At 37.3% G+C, this 12,257-nt stretch overlaps 1 protein-coding gene across 3 annotated transcripts in view; it reads right to left on the reverse strand.

Annotated features, from left to right (window-relative positions):
- The window catches only part of RSBN1L (round spermatid basic protein 1 like), an 84,743-nt gene that overhangs the window by 15,863 nt on the left and 56,623 nt on the right, over nt 1–12,257 (reverse strand). The gene's annotated exons all lie outside the window — the stretch shown is intronic.

Here is a 12,257-nt window from a genome sequence, read left to right on the forward strand (position 1 = left end):
AAGCTGAAATTAATGAAATAGAGAAAAACAAAATTTCAAAGGATTAATGAAACAGTTGATTGATAAACAAGATTGATAAACAATTTACCAAAATAACTGAAAGAGAAAGAAGACCCAAATTAATAAAATTAGAAGCAAAAAAAAAAGAGCTATTATAATAGATGCCACTGAAATTCAGAGAATCATTAGGGACTATTTTGAAACTTGCATTTCAATAAATTGGAAAGTCTATAAGAAATAAATTATTCTAGATACATGTGACCTACCAAAATTGAACAAAGAGGACACAGGGAACCTAAATAGGCTAATAACAAGCAGTGATCAAGCAGTAATAAAGAAAAGCCAGGACCAGATGGATTCACAACCTAATTCTACCAGACCTTGGAAAAAAGACCTAATATCAATGCTCCTCATACTATTCTAGGAAACAGAAAGGAAGGGAACACTTCCAAATCTACTCTTCAAAGCCAGCATTACCCTGACACTAAAACCAGATAAGGACCCTCAAGGAAAAAGAACTACATACCAAAATCCTTGATACAGATACAAAAATCCTTAACAAACTGTATTCAACATCACATTAAAAAGACTGTCATGACAATCAAGTTGGTTTTATTACAGTAATGCTATGACGACTCAACATATGCAAATCAATAAATATACCACTTGAATAGAACCAAGGACAAAAATCACATAATCATCTCAACAGACACAGAAAAAGTCAAAATTCAGCACCCATTCATGACAAAAAACTCTGAAGAAACTAGGAATAGAAGGAAATCACCTTGATGTAAAGACAATATATAACTGAAAGCCAGTATCATACTGAATTGGGAAAAACTGAAAGCATTTCCTCTAAAAATATGAAACAAGACTATGATGCCCCATTCTTGACTTCTATTCAATACAGTACTAGAAATTCTAACCAGAGAAATTAAGCAAGAGAAGTGGTATGGTTTAGATATAAGGTGTTCCCCAAAAGCTCATGTGGGAGATAATGCAATAATGTTCAGAGGTAAAAGGATTAAATTATGAGAGCTGTAACAGAATCAGTACATTGATTCATTGGTATGGATTAAGTGGGTGGTAGCTATAGGCAGGTAGGATGTGGCTGGAGGAAAAAGGTTACTAGGGGCCTACCTTTGGGGTTTATATTTTGTCCCTGATAAGCAGATCTCTCTCTTTTGCTGCCTTCTGGCTGCCATGTCCTGACCTGCTTTCCTCTGTCACACTGTTCTGCCTCATCTCAGTCCCAGAGTTTTGGAGCAAGCCAACTATAGCCTGAACCTTTGAAACTGACAGTCAAAAAACGTTTCCTCCTCTAAGTTGTTCTTGTCAGGTCTTTTGGTCACTGTGGAGCAAAGTTGACTAATACAAGGAAATTAAAGGAATACAAATAAAAAAGAAAAAGTAAAATGTCCCTCTTTACAGATGACCTGATCCTATACTTAGAAGAAAATAAATCCTCCACCAGAAGACTTCTAAACCTTATAAGCAATTCAGCAAAGTAGCAGGACACAAAATCAACATATGAAAATCCATAGTTTTCCCATACACCAGTAATGAATATACTAAGTAAAAAAATCAGGGAAAAAAATTAAAACAGCTTAAAAAAAATACTTAGGAATGGAGATCCAAGATGGCGGTCTAGAGGGAGGCTGCGTTCCTTGTCGCTCCGCGACGCCGGATTCAAGCAGAGGATATCTGTTTCTCGATTGCTCACTGTCAGGCGTTTGTCATCCGCCATTTGCCAGCCTCTCGCCTATCCATCACCTGCCTTGCCCCTATCCATCACCCAACGCTCGAGGTTCACCTACCGATTGTCGGGCAGCTGCCAGCAGATTGACCGCAGACCGCCAGTGGAGAACCAGCTGCCTGCTGCTACCTGGAAGTTCACTGTTACAGTACCTCCAGGTTTGATTACACGTGGCTGACGCCATTTTGAGACAACAGCCAGGCCTTGTAGGACCCCTGGCCGGACTGACTGAGTCCCGTCTCCAGGATCCCTCAGCCCTACCGATCACTCCCTGCCTCTGGGGCCCTCACATAAACTGACTGCTCCCTGCCGCCAGGACCCCCAGACCAACTGACTGTGCCCTATCACCGGGAACCCAGACCAACTGATTGCACACAGCCTCCTGGATCCCACAACCACACCAAACACACCCGAACTCCAGGACCACTGCCAGACCAACTGCATCCTGTCTCCAGGACCTCCAGCTGACCACGTCCACCCCTGAGCTGCAGCTCCCCATTTGCCAACACATTTGGAAGCCAGAGCAGCCATCTTGGATAATCCTGGAAGCCGTAGCTCCGATCTTCGGGTGGGGCAAATCCCATCTTGCGACGCCTGCTGGAGGCTTGAAGCCCATTGTCAGGTACCTCTCATACATCAGGTTTCTTTAGTATATGACTGTTATACAGTAGATTTTCTTTTTTCTCCTTTTTAAAAAAAAATTTAAGTTTTTATTTCTTTACGTTTCTTGCTTTCCTTTCCTTCTGTTTACCTGTTCCCTCAGAGTCACTTTCTCCCTTATTTACATGACGTTATTGTCCCCATAGGGGCTATTTGGTCTAGGATTGCATAGTGTCTGATTTGGGTACTGCTAATATTGATCTCCCCTTAAAGAAAGGGTTTTGGACACCTATAGGGCCACTAAAAGCCTATAGGGGGAAACCTGCAATACACCAGATCGGCAGCGCTAGAGGGGAAGATACATGAACAACATGTAAAAACACGGGAAGAAAACGATCCAAACAAATCTAGATTCTATATTAATAGAATCCAATGACAGTATGTTAGAAGAAATGTCAGAAAAGGACTTCAGATTATACATGATTAAGATGATTTGCGAAGCAAAGGATGAGATAAGAGAGCAAATGCAGGCAATGAATGATAATACCAATAAGCTGAAAGAGCACCTGCAGGAAGCAAAAGATCATTTCAAAAAAGAGATAGAGATTCTCAAAAAAGACCAAACGGAAATCCTTGAAATGAAGGAGACAAAAAACCAAATAAAGTACTCAATGGAAAGCATCACCAACAGACTAGACCACTTGGAAGACAGAACCTCAGACAATGAAGACAAAATATTTAATCTTCAAAAAATAAAGTTGCCCAAACAGAGAAGATGGTAAGAAGTCATGAACAGAATCTCCAAGAACTATGGGACATCATGAAAAGACCAAATTTAAGAATTATTGGGATTGAGGAAGGCACAGAGATACAAACCAAAGGAATGAACAACCTATTCAATGAAATAATATCAGAAAACTTCCCAAACCTGAAGAATGAAATGGAAAATCAAATACAAGCAGCTTACAGAACACCAAATACACAGAATCACAACAGATCCACACCAAGGCACATTATAATGAAAATACCTAACATTCAAAATAAAGATAGGATTTTGAAGGCCGCGAGAGAAAAGCATCAGATTACATATAGGGGGAGACCAATACGGATAGCAGCAGACTTCTCAACCCAGACTCTAAAAGCTAGAAGGGCCTGGACCAACATATTTCAAGCTCTGAAAGAACATGGTTGCCAACCAAGATCCTATACCCAGCAAAACTAACTTTCAGATTTGAAGAGGAAATAAAATCCTTCCATGATAAACAAAAGTTAAAAGAATTTACAAATAGAAAGCCTGCACTACAGAATGTTCTCAACAAAATATTCCATGAGGAGGAAATGAAAAACAACAATGGAGGTCAGCAAAGGGAGGAACTACCTTAGAGAAAAACCACTCGAAGGAGAAACCAAGCCAACTTAAAAACCAAAAATAAGCCAAATGACTGGGAATACAAATCATGTCTCAATAATAACCCTGAACGTTAATGGCCTAAACTCATCAATCAAAAGACATAGACTGGAGAATGGATTAAAAAGAAAGACCCAACAATATGCTGCCTGCAAGAGACTCATCTCATAGAAAAAGACATCCACAGACTAAAGGTGAAAGGATGGGAAAAAACCTACCACGCACGTGGACCCAGTAAAAAAGCGGTGGTTTCCATCCTTATATCAGATAAAGTGGACTTCAAGTCAAAGTTAGTCAGAAGGGATAAAGAAGGACATTTCATACTGCTTAAGGGAACCATAAATCAGGAAGACATAACGATACTAAATATTTATGCCCCAAACAATGGTGCATCCCTGTACATCAAATAAATCCTTCTCAATTTCAAGAATCACAAAGACCACAACACAATAATTCTGGGCGACTTTAACACACCGCTGTCACCTCTAGATAGATCTTCCAAACAAAATCTAACCAAAGAAACCATAGAACTCAATAACACAATCAATAACCTAGACTTAATAGACATATATAGAATATTCCATCCATCAAAGAGCAGATACACTTTCTTCTCAGCAGCACATGGAACCTTCTCGAAAATAGACCATATGTTATGCCACAAAGCAGCCCTTAGGAAATGCAAAAAAAAAATAGAGATACTGCCTTGTGTTCTATCAGATCATAATGGACTGAGAGTAGAAATCAATGACATAGTAAAAAAGGAAATTACTCCAACACTTGGAGACTAAATAATATGCTATTGAACGAAACATGGATAACAAAAAACATCAGGGAGGAGATTAAAAAATTCTTAGAGGTCAATGAGAATGATGATACAACATATCAAAATCTCTGGGACACTATGAAAGCGGTACTAAGAGGAAAACTCATTGCATGGAGCGCATTCCAGAAAAGAATGAAAAGTCAACAATTAAATGACCTAACATTACAGCTCAAAGCCCTAGAAAAAGAAGAAGAGAATAACAGCAAAAGTAGTAGAAGACAGGAAATAATTAAAATCAGAGCTGAAATCAATGAAACTGAAACAAAAGAAACTATTCAAAAAATTGACATAACAAAAAGTTGGTTCTTTGAGAAAGTAAACAAAATAGATAAACCCTTAGCCACACTAACAAAGAGAAGGAGAGAGAAGACTCAAATTACTAAAATACATGATGCAGAAGGAAATATCACAACAGACACCACTGAGATACAGAACATAATGAGAAGCTACTTTGAAAATCTGTATTCCAACAAAATAGAAACTACCAAAGACATTGACAAATTTCTAGAGACATATGCTCCTCCCAAACTGAACCAAGAGGACATACACGATTTAAACAGATCAATATCAAGCAATGAAATAGAAGAAGCCATTAAAAATCTACCATCCAAGAAAAGCCCAGGACCAGACAGATTCTCAGCCGAGTTCTACAAGACCTTCAAAGAAGAACTCATTCCAATACTTCTCAAAGTATTCCAGGAAATAGAAAAGGAGGGTACCCGACCGAACTCATTCTATGAAGCTAATATCACCCTCATACCCAAACCAGGAAAAGACACATCAAGGAAAGAAAATTTTAGACCAATATCCTTGATGAATATAGATGCTAAGATCCTTAACAAAATATTGGCAAACCGTATCCAAAAACATATTAAGAAAATTGTGCACCACGATCAAGTGGGGTTCATTCCTGGAATGCAAGGATGGTTTAACATCCGTAAATCAATAAACGTAATCCATCATGTCAATAGACTTAAGGATAAGAATCATATGATTATTTCAATTGACACAGAAAAAGCATTTGACAATATACAACACCCCTTCATGCTGAAAACACTAGAAAAAATAGGGATAGTAGGAACATACCTGAACATTGTAAAGGCTATTTATGCTAAGCCCATGGCCAACATCATTCTTAATGGAGAAAAACTGAAACCATTCCCTTTAAAAACGGGAACAAGACAGGGATGTCCTCTTTCACCACTTCTATTCAACATTGTCCTCAAAACTCTAGCCAGAGCAATTAGGCAGACTAAGGAAATCAAAGGGATATGAATAGGAAAAGAGGAACTTAAGCTGTCACTATTTGCGGATGACATGATTCTATATTTAGAGGATCCAAAAACCTCCTCCAGAAAACTTCTACACCTCATCAATGAATTCAGCAAAATAGCAGACTATAAAATCAACACATAAATCTACAGCATTTTTATATGCAAGCGATGAAACAGCTGAAAGGGAAATGAGGAAAACAACTCTATTTGCAATAGCCTCAAAAAAAATAAAATACTTGGGTATCAATGTAACCAAAGAGGTAAAAGATCTCTACAATGAAAACTACAAAACACTGAAGAAAGAAATTAAGGAAGACCTTAGAAGATGGAAAGATCTCCCATGTTCTTGGATAGGCAGAATTAATATTGTCAAAATGGCCATACTACCAAAAGTGCTATGCAGATTCAATGCAATTCCAATTAAAATCCCAATGACGTACCTCACAGAAATAGAGCAAGCAATCATGAAATTCATCTGGAAGAATAAGAAACCCAGAATAGCTAAAGCAATCCTTAGCAGGAAGAATGAAACAGGGGGTATCGCAATACCAGAACTTCAACTATACTACAAAGCAATAGTAACAAAAACAGCATGGTATTGGCACCAAAATAGACAGGTAGATCAATGGTACAGAATACAGGACACGGACACAAACCCAAATAAATACAATTTTCTCATACTAGACAAAGGTGCCAAAAATATGCAATGGAGAAAAGATAGCCTCTTCAACAAATGGTGCTGGGAAAACTGGAAATCCATATGCAAGAGAATGAAACTAAACCCCTATCTCTCACCCTGCACAAAAGTCAACTCACAATGGATCAACGACCTTGAAGTCAGACCAGAGACCCTGCATCTTATAGAAGAAAAAGTAGGTCCAAATCTTCACCTTGCTGGCTTAGGAGCAGACTTCCTTAACAGGACTCCCATAGCCCAAGAAATAAAAGCAAGAATCAATAACTGGGATAGATTCAAACTAAATAGCTTTCTCTCAGCAAAGGAAACTATCAGCACTGCGAAGAGAGAGCCTACAGAGTGGGAGAATATCTTTGCCTCTCATACTTCAGATAGAGCACTAATTTCCAGAATATATAAAGAACTCAAAAAACTCTACACTAAGAATACAAATAACTCAATCAACAAATGGGCTAAGGAAATGAACAGACACTTCACAGAAGAAGATGTACAAGCAATCAACAGATATATGAAAAAATGTTCCCCATCTTTAGTAATAAGAGAAATGCAAATCAACACTACCCTAAGATTCCATCTCACCCCAATTAGAATGGCGATTATCAAGAACACAAGCAACAATAGGTGTTGGAGAGGATGTGGGGAAAAAGGTACACTCATACATTGCTGGTGGGGCTGCAAATTAGTGCAGTCACTCTGGAAAGCAGTGTGGAGATTCCTTAGAAAACTTGGAATGGACCTACCATTTGACCCAGCTATCCCACTCCTCGGCCTATACCCAAAGGACTTAAAATCAGCACACTACAGAGACACAGCCACATCAATGTTCACAGCGGCTCAATTCACAATAGGCAGACTATGGAACCTACCTAGATGCCCTTCAGTTGATGAATGGATAAAGAAACTGTGGTATATATATACAATGGAATATTACTCAGCTATAAAGAATAATAAAATTATGGCATTTGCAGGCAAATGGATGAAATTGGAGAATATCATGTTAAGTGAGATAAGCCAATCTCAAAAATCCAAAAGAGGAATGATCTCACTGATAAGCAGATGATGACACTTAATGGGGGGTGGGAGTGGGACAAGAATGGAGGAAGAAGGGACTATATAGAGGGAAAACAGAGGTGGGAGGGGTGGGGAGGAGGAAAAAAATAATGGAATGAATCAAACATCATTACTCTATGTAAATTTATGAATATGCAAATGGTATGCTGTTACTCCATGTACAAACAGAAACAATATGTATCCCATTTGTTTACAATAAAAATAAAATAAAAAAAAAGAAACAAAAAAAAATACTTAGGAATAAATCTAAATAAGGAGGTGAAAGATCTCTATAAGGAAAATTGCAGAACATGAAAAAGAAATAGAAGATGACACCTGAGGATAAAAGGCCCAACCATGTTCATAGAGAGAATTAATATTGTTAAAATGGCTATATTGCCAAAAGCAATCTACAGATTCAATACAACTCAAAATAGATCAAAGATCTAGGAATTTAGAGCAGAAACTTTACAACTGCTGTAAGAAAACAGAGGAACAACATTCCAACGTACAGGCACAGGCAATGATTTCCTCCATAGGACTCCTAAAGCTCTAGAAAAACAACAAGAATTAATAAATGGGATGCTGCCATCAAACTAAAAAGCTTCCGTAAAACAAAGGAAACAGTGTGAAGAAATAGCTGACAGAATGGGAGAAAATCTTTGACAACTTTTCTGATAGAAGATTAATATCTAGAATTTATTGACTCAAAAAACTACACACCAAAAAAAACCCATTCAATAAATGAACAAATGAACTAAACAGACACTTCTCATAAGATGCTTTTTATATATGAAAAAGTGTTTCATCTTTAGTCATCAGGAAAACGCAATCAAAACTACACTGAGATTTCATCTTGCTCTAGTTAGAATGTCAATCATCAAGAATACAAATAACAATGCTGGCAAGGATATGGGGAAAACGAACATTTTTACACAGTTGGTGTGAATATGTACTAGTATAATCACTACAGAAATCAATGTGGAGATTCTTTAAAAGACTAGGAGTGAACCACAATATGATCTAGCTACACCACTCCTCACTATTTACCCAAAAGAACTAAAGTCAGCATACTACAGAGAAACACGCATACCTATGTTTGTAGCAGCACAATTCACAACAGCCAAATGATGGAACCAGCCTCACTGTCCGTCAATGGATGAATGGATAAAGAAAATGTGGTATATAAATACAATGCAGTTTTACTCAGCCATAAAAACTAAGTTATGTCATTTGTAAGAAAATGGATGAAACTGGAGAGGATCATGTTAAACAAAACAAGTCACTCAGAAAGGTAAGGGCCATGTATACATTTTCTCTTAAACATGTATACATGTTTAAGGGATCTTATGAAAACAGAAGGGACAGTAAGGGAGAGGAAAGGGGTAGGGCAAGGGAGATAGTGAAGAATGAAATTCAAAGTATTTTATGTGCATGTAAGAATATACCACAATGAAACCCACTATTCTATATAATTATTATACAACAGCAAAAAATAAAGTTATAAACAAAATAATTACGAAGTTTTAAATTGCTCACTATTCAGAAAAGTATTATGAAATCTCCTGCCATGCCACTCTGTCCTGCCTAGGATACAAATCATCTCTTTGTTCAGGGCACTCACCTTTTAGTCATTCAGTAGCTATCTCCACTACCAAACTGACTATCTCAATACTCTAGTAGTTCTGTTTATTATCTCTTATTTTACTTAACAATGACCCTAAAGGTCAAGAGTAGTGATGCTGAGCCATGCACATCTGTAATCCTAGCAACTCAGGAGGCTGAGGCAGGAGGACTGCAAGTTTGAGGTTAGCTTCAGTAATTTCACAAGACTGTCTAAAAATAATAAAAAAATAAAATTTAAAATATTCCCAGAAGACTGGGAATTGTAGCACACTAGGTTCAATCCCCCACTCCCCAAAAAAGAGTAGTGATACTGGCAATTCAGGTATGCCAAGGAGAAGCCATAAAGTGCTTCCTCTAGTGACAGGTGAAATTATAATAAGATATTCTGAGAGAAAGACAGCATACTGTTTATTAGTTTACTGTTATTGCTGTGTTATCTTATTAGTTGTTGCTACTAATTTCTTACTATGCTTAATTTATAAATTAAAGTTTAATAAGTATAAATGTATGGTGGAAACATAGCATATATAACACTCAGTACTATCTGTGGTTTCACACATCCTCTGGGAATTTTAGAATGTATCCTCCAAGGAAGGGAGGGCTCCTGTACCTAGAATCTTTACCTGAGATTTGGGGCTAATCTGTATAGGACTGTGTACCCATGTGTACAGGACTGAACCTCTACTCAGATCACTTGGCTAACACAAGATATACTTCTAGAACAAACAGGTAACTTTTAAAATTACATTAATTCAGTATTTATAGGACCCATGCTACATGACAGGAATTATCTAGGCACTGAGGCTAGTAAATAAGACATTAATGACAGATGAGGTCCCTACTGTCATGGAACTTAATGTCCTAGGGAGAAGAGGACAAAAAATAAGCAGATTAGCAAGGGAAAAAAAGTGTCAGCAAGTACTTCCATAAAACATGCATGGTTTATTGGAAGCAGAAAGGAAACCTCAGCTCTGTCTTGGAAGACAGTCACCTCCCACTGTCCCTCTCCTCCACTTTCACCTTCTAGAATCCATATGCACACAAAATTCACTACCTACTTAACCTCACTCATTGCAGAAACCTCTTCAATTCTACTGTAGAACAGAGAAAAGTGTGAGAACAACTCTGGCCAGAAGTAATCATTTATCTTCCTCGGGTTTTTAAGTTGCTTCCAGAGACAACTTCAGATTGTCCCCATACTTTTCTCCTCTTATCCTAGTTTATCCTACAAGAGGTTACTTATTAGTTCTCTAAATTCTTATTAGTTCTCTAAGTGCATAAACACACTCATATACTTTTTTGTTCTTTGTGACTGATGTCTTACATGTACCAAAAGTTAGCCTGTAATCAAAGCAACTGGGGAGACTGAAGCAGGAGGATCCCAAGTTTGAGGCCAGCCTCAGTGATTTAAGCCAGGCACTAAGTAACTTAGCAAGAGCCTGTCTCAAAACTAAAAAAGGGCTGAGGAGCTGGGTATGGTGGTACACGCCTGTCATACCAGCAACTTGGGAATTTGAGGCAGAAGGACTGCAAATTCAAAGCCAGCCTCAGCAACTTAGTGAGGCCCTAAGTAACTTAGTGAAATCCTGTCTCAAAATGAAAAATAAAAAGGGTTTGGGATGTGGCTCAGTGGTAAAGTATCCCTGGAATTCAATTCCCAATACCAAAAAAAAAAAAAAAAAATAGGTAACATTGCTGCTCCCTTTGGAAAGCAAACAGGCTTTCAATCCCGCAAGCTTGGTCCCATTAATGAATTAAGACACATATAACACTTGGCACAATACTGTTATTAGTCACCACACATACCATGAGCTGTAAACCCTTAAGTGAATGGAAATTCCACAGGGAGCTGGTGAACCCCCTTAAGTTATATCTAAAGTTTGTATATATCTGCATTGTTCTGGGAAGAGACTTCAATTATACTGATTTGATAAATTCTAAAACAAAATTAAGAACTTCTGAGAAGCCCATCAATTTTACCACTTGCTATCAAATTAGAAATTAACTTGTAAAACTTAATTCAATCCATAGTTATTATTAAGCACACTGTGTCTAAACACATATGCTAGAGACACATTAGTAATAAATCCAACACAGTCCTTGCCATCAAGCAACCTAGTACTACTGACTTTGCTCCTATCAGTTTTTTGTTTAAATTAATAATCACTGTAACCAGTAGAACTATTTTAGATCTCTAAATAAAAAGTAATTATCTCCTCTAAGATGACCATTTCTAATGCCAAAATGTTAACTTAATGTACACTACTCTGAACCTTTTCCTGTGCTCATATAAGTGTATTTATTCATGGGGTTTTATTTCATATTTATTTTTGTTTTTCAAAAAATCATAAGAATCATACAAGATACATTATCCTACATTCTGCTCTTTTCAAGTATCATGAATACCCTTCAAGAAAAAACATAAAAATCCTATTTTTACTGCTTCACCTTATTCTTTAATTAAGTACGTAGAAATGTATTCAACCATTCCCCTGGTTGGCGGACATTGAGGCATTAAATGTTGTTCTTATTACAGACAATGTTACTAGTAGCATTCTTACATATTAACATTTAATGCTTTTATTTTGGGGAGTAGATGCCCAAAAGTAAGGGAGTAGATCATGGTTAGATATAAAGTGTATGAGCTACTTCCAGGCTGCTTTCACAGCAGCTCACCCTTCTGTCAACAATATATAAAAAAGACTTTCTTCACATGCTTTCCAGACTGTATTATTATTGCTATGCTAATAAATATACCAATCCAATGGGTAGAAATACCTTATAGCTTTTTAAAACTAAACTCATGAGCCTGAAGTAAAGTTTATATTTCTACTAGGTGGTTTTATCTTTTTGTTGTTGATTTGGGAACTTTATTTTTCTTTCTCAAGATAAGAGTCACTATGCGCTAGACTGATCTCAAACTCAAGATCCTCCAGCCTCAGTCTCCTAACTAACTGGGATTATGTGCATGCCCTACCACATCAGGCATGTGTTACCACTGTTTTAGTTTTGAACTGGGTTGT

Source organism: Sciurus vulgaris, assembly GCF_902686455.1.
Source record: "Sciurus vulgaris genome assembly, chromosome: 8".
In the NCBI taxonomy this organism is placed as follows: Eukaryota; Metazoa; Chordata; class Mammalia; order Rodentia; family Sciuridae; genus Sciurus; species Sciurus vulgaris.